Source organism: Oenanthe melanoleuca, chromosome 18 (assembly GCF_029582105.1).
Source record: "Oenanthe melanoleuca isolate GR-GAL-2019-014 chromosome 18, OMel1.0, whole genome shotgun sequence".
NCBI classification, from domain to species: Eukaryota; Metazoa; Chordata; class Aves; order Passeriformes; family Muscicapidae; genus Oenanthe; species Oenanthe melanoleuca.
The window spans coordinates 4,416,111-4,432,256 of record NC_079351.1 but is presented as its reverse complement, the minus strand read 5'-3'; the positions used below and the strand labels follow the sequence as shown (position 1 = coordinate 4,432,256).

The following is a 16,146-nucleotide window of genomic DNA, read 5'->3' as shown; positions in this document are numbered from 1 at the left end:
TTGCATTTATCAAGCAAATATCTTTTCCCTTTTAATTTACAGAGTAAGGAATGGATGTGAAAGAACAGTTTTTCTTTGCTGCTGTGAGGGAAGTGGTTATGAAATTACTGCCTTATGGTTGGTTTAGGACATGATTAAGGCATCAATCAGAAAGGGTTGATTTCTTCACTAGCAAAGTTAATGAGATATTAACCTGCACTTTGAAGCTTGATCCAAGCTATCATTCCACTATTTCACAAGTCCTCCAAATTCCTACCTTTATAGTCAGTGGTAGTGTGAAAGAAGACTTTTTAATGTTTTCCTATTTTTTTTTTTTTTTTTTAATTCCAAATGCAAGAAAACCATTTTGATCATTGCAATACATTTCTGGTTATAAGTTATCACTAAACTGCTTTGCTTTAACCTGCTTGCAAATTGACAGTGCAGTGTCTTTCTGGGTGACAGCCAGCTTTGCTGAATAATAGCTTGCATGTGCTGAAGGCACTGCCAGCTCTTGCTGAATGCTCCACACTTCTGATCTTTCAATAGGAAGCACAAATAAAAGGAAGAGCTCCAGAGCAGTTCATCCCCAATCCCTCTCTGAAGGACTGTATTTCACAGGAATATTGTCATGAAGATGACCATCAAAGCAGGGAGAAAATCAACATCCTGATTTTTCTGAGAGAGCGACACAATCTAACAGTTATCTAAATATTTGCTTTAGGAAACTTGATGCAACTTTTAAAAAGGAGTCTTCAATGACCTTCTACCCAGACAGCACAGAGGTGATAATTGAAGAATCTTCAGACCGTAAGGAACAGCTGCTGAATTGCAGCAAAAAATCTGCAAATTAAACAGTAGCACAGATTTCTTATCAAAAATATCTTTTTGTTACTTGAAATCTCCTGGACAGCCCTTTACTATCTCTTCAATAAGTTCGTATCATTTATAATACTTCCTGTCATTTAATAATCATTTATAATGTTGTATAATACTTCATCCAAATGACTGAGATTGTGGAGGCTTTCCGGAAAGACAAAAAGCTTGAAATAAATGGATATATATCCATACTCAAGCAGAGATCCTGGATTGTTTGCTTATATTTTCAAGATCCAATAAATTAGAGTGTTGTTTTCATTATTATGCAGAATCCATGTAGTTCTGCTTCATTTAGCTTTTGGAAAACCAGATTCTATTTCCTCTGGCACAGAATATACCTAACAGAGAGGGTGTCCTATTTTTTCAGCTGTTTATGAACTGCTGCTGTAATTGAAGAACTACTATCAGAAATTGCTTTTAGAAGTCTCCTGTATGTTTTCCTTACCCAGACCCTGTCATTAATCCCTTCTAAAGATAAATCTTAACACATCCTGCACCATTTCTTTTCAAGTTTTCTTATTGAATCATCCAGATACACATCTATAGGCACTTTCTAAATTATTTACTAAAAGAGCATCTCACTTTCTTCTACTGACTGAAATTATATCAGTTTTAACTGGTAAGAATCATTTATTAAGAATATGACTAGTCATAAGACAAGAAATTATTCCATCACTTACTTAAACTTCCATCTATTTTGGTTTCTTGTATCCTTTGTCTGTCTTTTGGTACTGATTCAATTTTCAGCAGCTCTTCCTGCCTTGAACTTTATCTTGAAGAAGTTGTGGATACAAGAGTTATTTCCCTTAGGAAATCACTATTGCTAAGCCTTTGCAATTTTTAAAGAAAATGTGTTTCAGGATTTAAAAATAAAATAAAATCTGTCTCCAAACAAGTGATAGGTGGGTGCTGCACATTTGGATTCCCTGGCAGCTGCTGTGATGGTATCAGTGGAGGTTAAAGAGATTTTCTGTTGGCTGTTCAGATTTTATACAAGGTGCCAATAAAGAACAAGGGCAGTTGAGTAGTGAATATTAGCAAAAAGTAGCAGAATGTCCAGCCTGTGGCTAAGAAATTCTTCCACATCTTCTGTGCTGTCCAGCAGAAGAATTAAACCAATCAAAACGTGCTCCTGGAGCAATTGACTGGCTCAGGGCCTGCTGTAGTTAACAGTGCCCAGCACCTTTGGATGGGAATTTCTGATCCTTGACTCATTGTATTCATTTCTCATTTGCTGAGGTTTTTTGATGAAATTTTGCATCCTTTATTCTTAATACAATACTATTTTCAGAACAAGGCAGATAATGCAAATGTCCTTTTCTGACCTTTTTTAATCATGACTCATCAATTGTAAAGAAACACAATTTGGGTTTTTTTATTTTCTTATCTATTTGTTCCTGGATTTAAAAAAAGTGTAAAATCTGGTGTTATTTGAAATAGGTGATATTGTGTAACAGTTTTCTGCTTGTCTTGTCAGAGACAGAGGTGAAAATGAGTTTATATAGAACTAATACAAAATACTCTTTACAGAGAGAAAATGGAGGGGAAAATACATTGTAATTACTTTCAGATTTCCATTCCTTTCATACTTCACTCATAAGCTTAATTTTCTCACCCATCTGTGTATACTAATCAGCTGTATTAATTATTTCGTGTTAAAAGAGACTACTTCCTAATTAGTTGGTTGTATAATTTGAAGCAAATGCTACAGTGAATTGTACTTATTTTTACTTAGAAATCATCTGCAAGCAGTTTTCTCAAAAGTGCTATTTACAGAAAATTATTTACCTGGTAGATATACTTCAGGAATTGCTCTCTAATGACGTCTGACAACTCATTTTTGGTATCTAATATTTCATTTTTTAATGTATTCTCAGTCACTTTTTTAAGATAGATACATATAGATGTATTAATTTTCAGTACAGTAATTCCTTAATTTTCTGCATTACTTTTCAAGGAAAGAAGAACTTTTCTGAGAAGTCACCTAGTTTTATATAATTGTTTGCTTGAAAACACAGTTCAATTGCTGCTTTGTGTAGACAGATGAAGGAAATTGAAAAAAAGTGGTTTTGCTTTGCAGCATGCACTAGAAAAACCATATCTTGCAGGGACACAACTTTCTCTGCAAATTCAAAGCTTGCCACTGCAATCCTATTGGATTTTCTTGTATAATCGTGATCAGTCCTTTATTTCCCACTGCACGTTTCAAAAGTATTTCTGGTATGCAAGTGACATTTAATTCTTGCACTGTCATCTACTGTGAGCACCATGTGCACAGTTGGAAACACTGTCTGAGTGCAGAAACAGTTTTCTTTTCCTTTTTCACAGCTGATTGACAACTCAGAACAGCAGCTGCTCCCTACTGCCAAGGTTTGTTAGGGCTGGTGTTTGTACTGTGATTTTCTGCTTTGAATAGCTGAAGCTGGGGTTGAAGAAGGAGATGAAAGTGAGTATTTCTCTTGTGCAGTAAGGTTTCATATCTGTAACCCACTGGGAGGCTGTCCCTATCCAAAGCTAAGACCTGAGCCAGCAGATCTGTAGGAGATATGCAAAAGGCAGTAATTTAGAGAGGTTGTTATTATTTGCTAACTAAATAGGGGCCCCCTAAATGGAATGAAGATCATATTACATGGAGCTGTGGAATTTCACATAAAATTAGGGAAGATCCATTTCATTTTTAAGCCTGAACTCCTTATTTTTCATGAGGGCTCTATGAATGATTCTGGCTGAAAGTACTAGTTGTATTCTCCATATTATTTTCGAAAGCCTATTGAACAAAATGCTGCATATGAAAATGCCATTCAGTGGTTCATAGATAAGTTTGTGAAAAAACTCTGACCAAAATTTCTGTTTTCAATGATGTATAACTATTTCTTTAAACTCATATTAAAATTATTTGGAATTCTATTAATCAGGTTTTCCTATCATTTATATTTAAAAGCTAAATTCTGGTATAAGTAAAGGGAATTCTATGCAATCTTTGTGGTGGTAGACTGGTACTACTAAGCTTGAATCTGTGCTTCTTTGAGTGTCACAAAACACAACTGCTTCACTTGTCTTTTTGTGTGTCCCACAATGTCTTATTCTCTCAGCACTGCTTGTGTGCTGATGTATCAGAGCATTCAATTTTTAGATTGCCTATTTTCAGGAGAGGCTGGTAGCTAGGCTTCAATTTCTCACCTTTCTAAAAAATCATTCTTTAAGGACAGCCCCTCTTTGAACAGCTTTTTTTTCCTAGTGTCTGGTTGTTCTTCAAAAAATTCAAAGAACTACATTATAAGAATATGATATCACAGTCTCATAGTTGTATTTAAACTGTGAGACTGTGATATAATAATGGGCTCAGTAATCAAACTTTTCTATGATCTCAAAATACTAATACTCCAGCTTTTGCTAAAGTGCAAAAAAATTTTCTTACTGTTAAGCTGGTTTTTAATGTAGATTCATTTAGAGAAAAAGGATGGAATCATTCACTGTCCACCAGCTTTATTCTGTTCCAACTTCATGTAATCTGTGGGCTTCTCAAACACAAGTATCAATGTAACAAGTCAGTAATTTGAAAATTTAGTTCCATAGAAAATTCTTGAAGGGGAGAGGGTGTAAAACAAAAGTCAGATGAGCCAAAATTGGACAAAATGTGCCCATTTTGTGGTTGTGCTTTGTATGTATATGTGAGAGGCTGTTTTGGAAGGATGGTTGATGCTGAAACCAGGAAAAGCATCTGAAGTAAAACCCTGAGCATTTCTTTCTGTCCCAAGGCTCAGGTGTCACACTGATCAGTGTTATTTGATGGGTAATTCTCTTGCCAGCACTGAAATGTGTAAGATTTCACTTGTGCTCAGTGCTGCCTATAGCAGAGACTGACTGCATTACTGCATGAGAGAATTCTGTGCAGGTTTGTGGGGAACTCATTACAAGCTTTCTATGACACACATTCATACAGCCCATGCCCCTTAAAAAAATGCAGAGAGAAGGTACTCAGTGAAAGGTTTCACATTGTGTGAATTCAGTTAATTTTTCCTTATAGCACCTCATAATTTTCCAGAACAGAGACCATTAATCATCCCAAAGTGTGTAGAAGTTTGGGCAATAGCTGTAAGACCACCAAATGCTGACCCTGAAGGAAATTAATTGCTAAAGGTGAAAAGCAAGTGTTTTCTTAATTAAGCCACCTAAGCTGCCTGGTTTTGCAAATATTTATTAACACAATTCAGATGAAATCAGATCAGCACTTCTGGCTGCAGAGAGTGTTGTTTCATTGGACCAGGAGTTCTCGTTTCCAAATCCATATTCAATCTTTTAACACAGCAGCAAATTATATTCCCCATCTGTCTCCTGTGACAACACTAATGAATGTAATAACTGGATGGTGATGTACAAACACTTTTGAAGTACCTCATTTATAAAATACAGGAAGCAGTTATTTATAATAAGCTATTGGGGAGTTGGGGTTTTATAGTTTTTGAAGTTATTTTTTAATATTTTCAATTTTCTGCATGTAACTGAAACATAAGTGAGCACATGATAACCAAACATCCTTGCTACAGGAAACTCTTAGGGCAGGTGAGCCTGATACCTCAGAGGTTTCCCCAGCCAATGTCTCTGCTCTAGGGCTAACAAGTGCTTTACCATGATTTGAAGAACAGAAGGTCCTGAGACTGAAGCAGCTCTGGCATTGAGTTGTCCCACCCACAGTGACTCTGGGCACTTGCCAGTGTCCTTTGTGTGCTCTCAGCACCTCTGCCCCCAGATTAACCAGCATTGCTCTTTCTGATTTGAGGGGACTGAGAAGGAGTAAAGAACATCCCAGAGGGTCTATGAACAGGATGGAAGTTCACAGACTTTCACCAACACATCAGGATTTGGCCTAGACCACAACCCCTCCTGGAGAATTGGCCTGATAGCTGTTTGCCAAGGACTTTGCTAAGTCAGAGTTGGAATGTGGGAGATAAGGCCCACAATTTTATAGTCTGAGTCAGACTCTCCTTGACCTGTTGGAAAACAGAGTAAGTCATTCTGCAATGAAACAGCATGAATGGACATTTCAGCCATGAAAAGTAGGAGTTCATTTCAGATAAATTTCTCACCTTTGGAGTTGGTTGATGCATTCAATTGATGAATTGATGAAGAGAGAGAAATGGGAAGAGAGGCTGTGAACTAAATTAATCCAAAAAGTGTGTTCTCATCAGGGAGCAATTATCACTTTGTATTCTGATCTTGTTTGTGTGGTGGAGATGGGACTTGTGGCAACACAGCAAGGCCAAGTACTGATGTTTATTGCTCAGTGAGAGGCTGGCACAACTAATTGAGAGGGAACAGTTTCATTAGGTTGGGAGCTTAAGAAAAGGATGGGAAGATGTTTTCATGAACTGCTATTCTCACTGCTAGTTTTTAATAGCCTCCACTACAGTGAAAAAGGAATGATTTTTGGTAAAGTATGTTACATATCCTCTATGTTCTAAATAGACAAGATTTGGTTGCCCTTCTTACCTTTTAATTTCACTTTTATTGAAATGTTGCACTTGAGGAAAGAACAATCCCATATTTAGATTTTTGCCACTCATTTCACTTGTAAAGGATAAACAATCATATGTCATTGTCTCTCTAAAGTATAAAAAGGTTTCAACAAAAACTGCTATGTCCATGTGCATTGCCTCTGCAGTAAACCTTGGATCTTCATGATTGGATCTGCAGTAAACCTTGGATCTATCATAACTTCTCAGCAAAAAATGAATTTTTAAGTGTTCATTTGAACTCATTGTGAAAAAGAATGGCACTGTCAAATCTAGAATTACCTCACAGCAATCACTTCTATTCTGTTTGGGTTTTTGCATGGCTCCTGTGATGAATTGGTTTGGAAATCCTGAGTTATTTTCATTTAAACTCAAATGTAAATGAACAGCAACATCAGCTCAAATGACTGCAGTATGAATTCCAGCTTGTGGGAAATTCTCACAGCCAGGCAGGGGGATGCTCCCCTGTTGCAAAGATAACCTGCGGGGCTGTTCACAAAAACTGGTCCAGGGAGACAGAGCTCCTTGTGGTTCTTCCTCTGATAATGCAGACAAATGGGTTCTTGGTTTGAATTGTTGGTATCTAGAACAATCTGTCTCCATCTGGAACTGGAAAAATTGTTCACCCAGGTAATATTACCCTTTGAAAAAAGCCCCTCTCTTACTACTCTTTGTCCTCAGTAGCAAAGTTTTCCTGACATGGTACCTTACTCTGGGGTTTTTTTGTGGTTTGTTTGGTAGGAGATTTGTTGTTGCTGTTGTTTACATGTATGTGTTTCTTTTTAAACGTCTGATTTTAATATGTTAAGGTCACTGCCCATAAACAGACATCAGGGCAAACAACCTGCTCTTTAAGGAGTATCTGCTTAGTGAGATAAACAGTTCTTGGGGTTCACAGAAGAGCAGGATATTGTTCTTCTGTTATTGAAGGTCTTTATTCATTATGAAAAATAATGGCACTTGTGAAGTACTTTATAATAGATGCTCTTATACAAGTTTTGAAGAAAAGGGAGATAAATCTTCAGAAACAGGCCTTATATTAATAAGTATACTGCTAATTACTGCAATCATACAAAAGTTGCAATAATACCTATCTATATATTTGCATGTTCTATTCAGTCTTTTTAAAGACTGTGTCATGAGCCTAAAAATGTCTTTAGCTTATAAAAGAAGGTGCTTCTCTGGGATGCTATATGTCCACCTCTGTTCAGCTTTGTTCCATGCTCAACTTTGCTAAATTCTGTTTTTTCCTTTGTTCTTTCCTAATCTATAAATTGCCAGCCTGTTAATTTCTGTTTGTAAAATGTTCTGGTGTAGCTTGAATTAAATGTAGTGCAGCTGGGAGTACTCATGGCTAAACAATACATGGCATAAATTATCTCTATCTGGAGTGTCTGACGAGATAACATAATCAACAGGACGCTGACAAAACATCACAGCCGCCTGTTGTTGCTGACAACTTCATTATTTCCATGATGTTCAGATGGGTAATTTGTTTCTGAGGAGCAGCAATATCTTCAGACACATCCAATGTCCTCATGTGATTTTGCAGGCTTCCTGTAATGGATGTGTTTGCACAGATTTAGGGGTTTTCCCTAATCTGGGGAACAACTGCAAGAACCATCAGCCAAGAGCTCTGCGTTGGTTTTGCAATAGGGCAGCATTGCCATCAATCAGAGTTGGTGCATACCTCTTGATAGGTAACAGCAGCTGCCCTTTGATTCCTTGGTTCAAACAGGAAGGGCTTTGAGGCTTTCGTGGACTTCTTATATTATTTTATTTCTGTTTACCTTAACTTACACTCTAAAAGATCCCAAATGACTCAGTAGTTTTCTAGCTCTGACAACCCAGGCCCGATTCTATTCCGCTGCAGCCAGGAATTAAAAGTAAAAAACTAGCAGGGGTAAAAAAAGCCACTGGGACTGTATGAAAAGCATGCCATCCTTAAAGAATTCTAACCAAACAGTTCTGAGTTTCTGCTAGTTCATTTAAAACCATACTCTGAAATACAAGCTGCAAGTCCACAGCTGCCACAAAGCTGAGAACTCCTCCCCTCTGCATCCTTCCTCTGGCAGTGGGAGCCTGCAAGCCCCAGGCACTGGTGGCTCTGCCAGCTCCAGCTCTGCAGAGAGCCTGGGTGTGCTAGATTCCAGATTGGGCTGATGGGACTATGGCTACAGAGGAAACCTGGGGGAGCCAGGGCTGCCCATCCCAACTCAGTTTGGTCAGTTAGATCACATTGCCTCAAATATTTCATAATACTTGGGAAAATTATTTTCTAACCTTAGTCCAAACACAATTATTTTTTCTTTACTCACAATTTCAGAATTTTTCAAGTTTGGTCATGTCTGTGACTGATCAACTGGGAAATATTTGTCTTTTTTACAAGCATACTGAATACTTTTGTGTCTCTGTGGATAATAGGTTATTTGCTGTGGATTTGGATCAAGAAGTAACTAAAGTAACTAAAGTAACTAGTGAAACAGTAATACTCAAATCAATGTTCTTGAAGAAACACAAGAAACTAGGGAATGGGACAGAGAATAAACAAATTGGCAAAGGGGAATGTGTGAAAGATGATAGGTAAACACGGAGCCAGAGAGGCAGAAATTGCCAAAACCAGAGATGGAATTTGGTACTACAGTACCTTATATGTATAAAAATGTTCAAGAAAGAATGAGTGTGGGGAAAAGAAACATACACTTTTATGCATTTTTGGGGGGTTTTGTTTGGTTTTTATTTTACCTTTCCCACTGAATGGTTTTGACTGTGAAGAAAAAAAAAAAAACAAAAAAACAAAACCAAAAACACAAAAACATTATCTTGTTTCAAGGAGAAGAGTTACTTTGACTACCTTTCAAGTAATGGATTTTTAAGATGAGAGCATCAGGTGCCAAACAGTTAGCCACGTTACTTTGGGAGGGAGTGGAGATCCCATTCCCAGGTATTCATTCTGCCTGGCTCATTGCTGCAACAGCAGGTGGAGATCTGATATTTGAACAATATTTGTTCTTTTAGTGGGATTATGAACAGTCTGAAATGCAGCTTTGTCTCTTATGATGGCAACAGCTTTGCCATTGACTCATTTGCAAGTGATTCAGGCTCCATGTGAGTTTCTTCACTCCAAACTTCCCACCCAGTTTCTAGTGGGAAAACCCGAATGTTTTTCCCAATGACAGCGGATGCGATGTAAAACACAGAGACGCTGGGCTCTGGGATGGAGGATGTGCTGCCTGCTGGGCATCCCGTCCCGGGGACAAGGATCCCTGCGTGGCCGCCGCTCCAGGGACATGCCAGGATTTTGGAGAACTGGGTGGACGCTGCCACCTATCGATGTATGGAGGACGCGAAACCCGAGACCTTCCATCCCAGAAATGCCCAATGGCTGCGAGGAACAAACAGAATTTGCTGAATGGAGTTAGAGGCCAACACAGCCTACTTGGGTGGCCTCTTTAAACAAAATGTAGCACTAAATGGACATCTTCCCAAAAATGCGCAGCTTTAGCAGCAATAAGAACAACAGCAGCTTGTGGGATCAGCTCTCCTTGTGTGCTGCAGGTAGTGAACTTCCAGACTCATCAATCATGGGAGGAAAACCTGTCACAATAGGTTAAGTCAGCAGGGTGAGTACAGCCAGCAAAATGCTCTGTACAACTATGGAGAGGGAAATGCAAGTGCAATAATGACTGGACGTCTCTGTTCTCTCATGGAAGCATCAAAGGCTGAGGATGGGCAGGTTTCTGCAGGAGATCAGGCTAAAGGATATGATTCCATGTGTTTCATCATAAACCCAGGGGTTTGTTTCTGTAGCTCTTTTAGTCTTCCTCATTTCCAGAACTGGATGTAGGTGCCTCTCATAGTTATTTACAAACATTTGGTAATAATTTTTAATAATGTCATTTTTTATCATTTGCTAAATGTATGATTACTTCTTTTACCTTACTGAACATTGTTTTGTGTCTTCTGGCTTTTGAACAGGTTAATTATGAATTTATAGGTCAAATGGTAATTGGCAATTGTAAAAGGGCTGCTTTCCACCAAGCTGAAGGGAGAAAGCAGAAGATAGAAGTATTGAACCACAATGAGAAAGTGATAGAAAATGTTTAAGCATAGAATAATTTCTGGAAATTCACTTTATGTTTTTCCCTTGAAAACAGCTGGAAATTGAGAATTCCTTTACGAGCGAGTTCCATAAATAAGGTCTATTCAGACCAAAAAAACCTTAATTGGGGATTTTGACTCAGAAGAATCATCCCTATTTAGGACAGCACTAAAAATGGAGTTCTTAGACTTACATTTATTTTTAACTGATTTAGTAATTTCAGATTTTCAGCATGCTTTTTTACAGATAGTATCTCAGTGTTAGAGAGGTATTTGGTGGTTTTCGAAAGATTTCCAATTTCCTCCTGTTGGAAGGAGCAGTGACCTCAGCCAGCTCTCTGACTAATGATCCTTGGAAGGAGCAGAACAAAAGAGAGAATCCTGTACATGGAGGGCCTGTCATTTTCATGGTACAGGAGAAGGAATAGAATATTGTGCATAGAATACTGTAATAGCACTTTGCAATTCTCTGCTGCAGCAAAGCATGTAACTGTTTGCATTTCATATTCTCACTATGCCCTGGGAATTCATCTGAGTGCACACTTACACACACGTGTACAGGCACACACATGTGCCAATAGAAACCCCCCAAAGAATGGTTTAATCCAGATTGGTTTAAAAAATACAGATGAACTTCAAGGCCATGGCATGCAAATATCAGGCCTAGGATTACATTTTAGCTTCAGCTACTTGGGCAAAAGAATACCCTTGGGTATGAGGCACAGCATCCTTAGCTGAGGCTTGAAGTGTGGGAGAATCAGGCTGATCAACAGATTTTGGGAGGTTTCCAACATTTTCCAAAAATCAAGCATCATGTCTGAATAAAATCAGGGAAAAAATTTCAGTAGATTGTGAGAGTAGCTCTGGTATCTCCTTAAAAACAATCCAAAATACTTTTTCTGTAGATATTAATGGTTACTGGTTCTTTTCTATTAGCTGATGTTGCACTGGAGTGTTCTGATTGCATGAATTTAACCCAGTGGATTGTCTAGAAGGATAATAGTTTTCTAGGTTGTTGTTTATCTTTGATTGTCACCTTCACTGTTTTTAGCATACTGTATATGGACATTTAAAATATTCCACGTCTGACTTTGTAACATTTTTGTGGATTTCTGTGGGTTCCAGTTTTTGCACTTTTTTGCCCTATAGTAGAAAAAAATGAGATTTTGAAATATCACTGTCCTACTATTTTAGAAGATCCTAATGCAGATATTACAGGATCTGTTTTAGCTGAAACCTCCATAGAGTGTGCTTTTGTTATCCATTTAATAATCTTTTTGAGGCGTAACCTGTTCAGGCTGGGAGCTTTCCAATGATGCTGCAGATGTCCCACAGCTATGGCTCTGGCTGCTGCTTTTGTTGCTATGATTGCAGACAGCTGTAGTGGTAGCTTGCTTGGAGAAAGAAGAAACAATACATCACATGCAACAAGCACTACTGCACTGTGATTTTTTTTCCCTTCCTCTCACTGCTTTAGCATCAAACCAACTGCTTGAGGATGGCTGCATTAATGTCTTTTTGGCTCATACTTCATGGCAAATTAATTACAATCACATTTTTGTTTATTCTGGCAATAATTATTTTTTCTACTTGCACACTGTGCTGCTGATCAATTTTAAAGGCTACAACAAGCTAAAAGCACACAGAAGTCATGGCATCTCTCACATGGAGGCTTCATTTATTAGTCACTCCTACAGCTGCACAGGTAACTGGGGCAGAGTTAAGGCACCAAACATTCTACCTGTGATACAGTAATACTTGTTTTTAATACTGTTCTGCTCTGAGGTTTTAGCAGCAGTCTTGGACTTCAGTAATTGCTAGTAATAGGCTTTTTCATATCTGATCATTCATGCAGTGTAAAGAAGAGATTTACTCATTCTGCCCAGAGGCTCAGCCAGCAGAGACAGCAGATCTAATGTGATTCATTGAAGGAAGAGAGTGGACAATTACCAGCAATTTGTTCACGTTTTGCATTGGATAACCTAAGCTGGTAAGTCAAATTTAACTCTTTAATGCATGTATTCCTAAATATTAGTTTCAAGTATGATTGATTCACAAACATACAGTATTGAGTAGTTTCTCAGCTGTTGTGTTTCCCTAAAATCCCAGGAGACTGCTTTTACATCTATGCTGTGCTCTACAAGTGCACCTGTCTATAGAGTGTAGCCTATATGTACCACAGACAACAGAGAGTGATCTATAATTTAGGTATTTCTTTGTCTTTCTCTGCAATATCTTCTTGAGGGACATGAATATCAGGTCAGTAACTGACAATTTAAAAGGAAAAATCCACAAATCTTTTATAAAGGTAACTATTTTATATTCTTTTGTATTTGAATTTGGCTTTTAAAGGACTCTGCTGATGGGGAATAAAATGGTTCAGTGCTTAGGTGCAAGTAGAAATCCGATCACAAAGAGGAAGCTGCAGGATGTGCAGCATGAAATGTGTTTTGAGAGACCATGGTCCCTGGTTTGGTTCACAGCTATAGCACAGTGACAGTCACCCAGACTGGTTTGATGAGTATTTCCAGGGCAGGGCAGTAACTGTTTCCCCAGAGATCTGCTGCAGGACTTTTATGCTCTTTAATTCTTGGAAATGCGAACTGCTGTTAATTATGACTGGTTGTAAGGAGAGCTGCTGTTGCTTTGTCTAGTCCTGCCTTTCCCAGTAAAAGCTGGGGCTGTGCTGCCTGTTGCAGTGCTCACCTTGCTGTGGGGTTGCAAGTAAGATCACACAAAGCTACTCCAAACCATATGGAGATGGCCTTATATCATCCTGACCTGTGTCAGCTTTCTGCAGGGGCTTCCATCTGAAATCTCCATCTGAAAATCTCAAATGGGACTTTTCTGCACATCTTCTTTTTCTAAATTATTAGTCTTCCATGAGCTGTAACAATTTTAGTTCTGACAATGACACATCCTCAGGCTAAGGCATTTCAGCTGGGGAATTTGTTGTTTCAATCAAGACAATGCACATTTCAGGTCTTCACCTGATTGTTGAGACAGGGACATGGTTGTAAAATAAATCAAATTAATAACTTTTTAAAGGAGCCTAAAACTGCTCTCATGAAATTTGTTTTTTTCTATTAAAAAGTGCCAGCATCCAAAAAACCCTGTGCTTTCCATTATAGACTCGTTGAACCAAGCTGTCTCTTTTCCTTATTTCTTATGCTTTTCACCCACGATTTTGCCCAATCTCATTCCTATTGCTCTACTGTGAGTCATTTCTACACCCTAATAAGGTCCCACTTCCAGAAAGTTTTACAGAATATGCAACTTGCCTTTTTTTTCCATTTCATGCCTGTATGTGACTAGGGAGGATGCTAAGTATGATAATCTGCAGTAGCATTTAGCACTTTTCTGTTGCAGTACACTGGTGAAAAAATGCAGCTTGCTTGCATCATGTCATTCCAGCTATTGTTTTGTTGTTCCACATTTATTCCCTGCACTTGTTTGGGATATTGATGGTGAGTATACAGGGAACATATCTGTGTTTCAAGTAATTTGTGATTCACCAATTCTGTGTGGATAGCAAAGATGCCATCTGTTTTATTGTTGAATAGCTGCAATTTCAAGAGTGTTTACTTCTCTATACATTCACCTGCTCTTAACTTCACAGAAACATTGATGAGATTATAAAAGATTCTGTTCTCTTCTTCCATCAGTGTCAGACTTGGGATCTGACCTGGCTTTTCACTGACAAAGCTTCCACGTGTGGCAAGGGCAGGCCGTGGTTACTGTCCTCAGAGTTGCTGTTTAGGTGGTTACTAACACACTTTTGTTTTCTTCTGAATGGACAAATCGTGCTTCATTGACCAGATCAAGGTGGGAAGGACTTCAGCAACCCCAAGTAACATCTGGAGTCAAATTATATTTAGTCACAGTCCATAAGAACAGTAACGCACGCCATGGGAAACACACTAGGTGGTTAACTGGTCTGAAGCATTTTGGGTTGATGACAGAGATTAGCACCCCAGTGATGCCTAAATTTGCTTTGGTTCAAATCCTACACTAGCATTCTAGAATGCTGCAACAGAGACTGCAGTTTCTCTTTACAGTGTACACATTGAAACAGAGAAAACAGCCCTGCCAAAATGTCTGAGTTTTGAATGTGTACTGGGAGAGGTGTCACTAGGGCACCTCTCCCAAAGACTCTGATTTCCTGGAAAACTGTCCAAAAACTGACAGATGCTTCTCCTTTACTTGCTCAGGTTAGTAATTTCTTATAAAAGAAAATGCTGCTGTCAAGCTGTTCTCTTAGAAATGTGGGATTCAGGTAGTATGGTCTAGTAAGACAGGGGGAGAAGTTTATCAACCTAGAGAGCACTGATAGAGGCATAAGCCATGTTAGCTTTAATACCAGATATTCTTGTTTTGTTTAACAGATACACAATAGGTAGGAGTCCTACTAAGTAGATGTTCCTAATTTATTTAATGTATACTTACTAAATATCTACACAGCCCCTCAGTAAATTCCCATATCGGCTTCATGAACCTGGTAACCTCTTCTGTGCCACTCAGATGTGCTGAGGCTGCTGCTTTTCAAATAAAAAATCCTAATCCCAAAGCAGACACAGTGCAGTGGTTTTGAATTAAGAATTGCTTGGGTCTACTCTTCTTCATCCTCATCTTGAGGGTGGTTAGGTTTGTGTGGCAAATGCAAACTGAGTCTCTATCCTGAGCTCACTGCTAACTGTGTGGTATTTGGTATTCAAAATTTGTAGTCTTGGAATCAAATTATTTTGGGAAATTGAAACTTCCTTTACAAACATGCCTATGGCACACCCTGGCCTATTTTTATTCACTCTTTGGGTCTGTGTTTTGACCCACACTTTATTGATGAAAAGAAGAAATTCTTGAAAACAGAGTTAAAGGGGGAAATTTATGTGGGACAATCTGTAGCACTATATACTAACAGAAACTGGAAGTGTTACTGTAAGTAACTGAGAACTGAACTATTATTAAATTTAGTAACTTGCTGAGTTTCTTTAAAATACTAATTACATGGAAAAGTGGGAGACAGATAATCAGTTTACTCTGTAAACTCGGGGAAAATCAGTCAAAAATCCTTGCAGTATTGCTGCCTCCTGAGTCCCAGACAGCTTCTGATCATCTCCACACTTGCACATTTATTTCAGGGGTGCAGCTCGCATAATTCCCTTCTGATTGCACACACTGGTGTTCTAATGTAACAAAGTCTTTTCACCCCATATGACAATTGTGTTGACTCAGTCTCCCTTCAGAAATTTGGTCTCTCTTCAAAACCCCAGGAGCGTGGAGAATATGTGAAATTATTTGTAATAAGATCCTTTTATGCTCAGGATGTCTGCTCACCACAGTGTACAGTGAGAATGGAAGATGTAGAAAGCTTAGGAGACCTGGCTGGTGTCTTCAATCTTGAGGACAAATACCTGCCAAAACCAGACTCAGGGTGAGTGTTTAGTAAAGAATGCTTTTACTGGAAATAGTCATTAAAGTCTGGTCCTGCCATCCAATTTGCTCAGAAGAAGGCTGAGACCATGAGAACGACAAAGAATTTGTATCATAGTACAAAAAAACATACAGATTATTTCCAGAAAATATAGTCTGAAAGGGTAGCCAGGTTTACTATTACAACTGTGAAGGCTCCTAAAGAGGAATTCTTCCTTATAGATGTGCACACACTCTTGTCAGG

The 16,146-nt window shown here is 38.4% G+C and overlaps 1 protein-coding gene across 1 annotated transcript in view; it reads left to right on the top strand.

The window, feature by feature from the left end:
* The window catches only part of ANKFN1 (ankyrin repeat and fibronectin type III domain containing 1), a 119,094-nt gene that overhangs the window by 45,659 nt on the left and 57,289 nt on the right, over positions 1-16,146 (top strand). Inside the window, exon 4 of the mRNA XM_056505565.1 lies at positions 12,328-12,462. The gene's annotated coding sequence lies outside the window, so the exon portion shown is untranslated. The remainder of the gene's footprint in view (positions 1-12,327; positions 12,463-16,146) is intronic.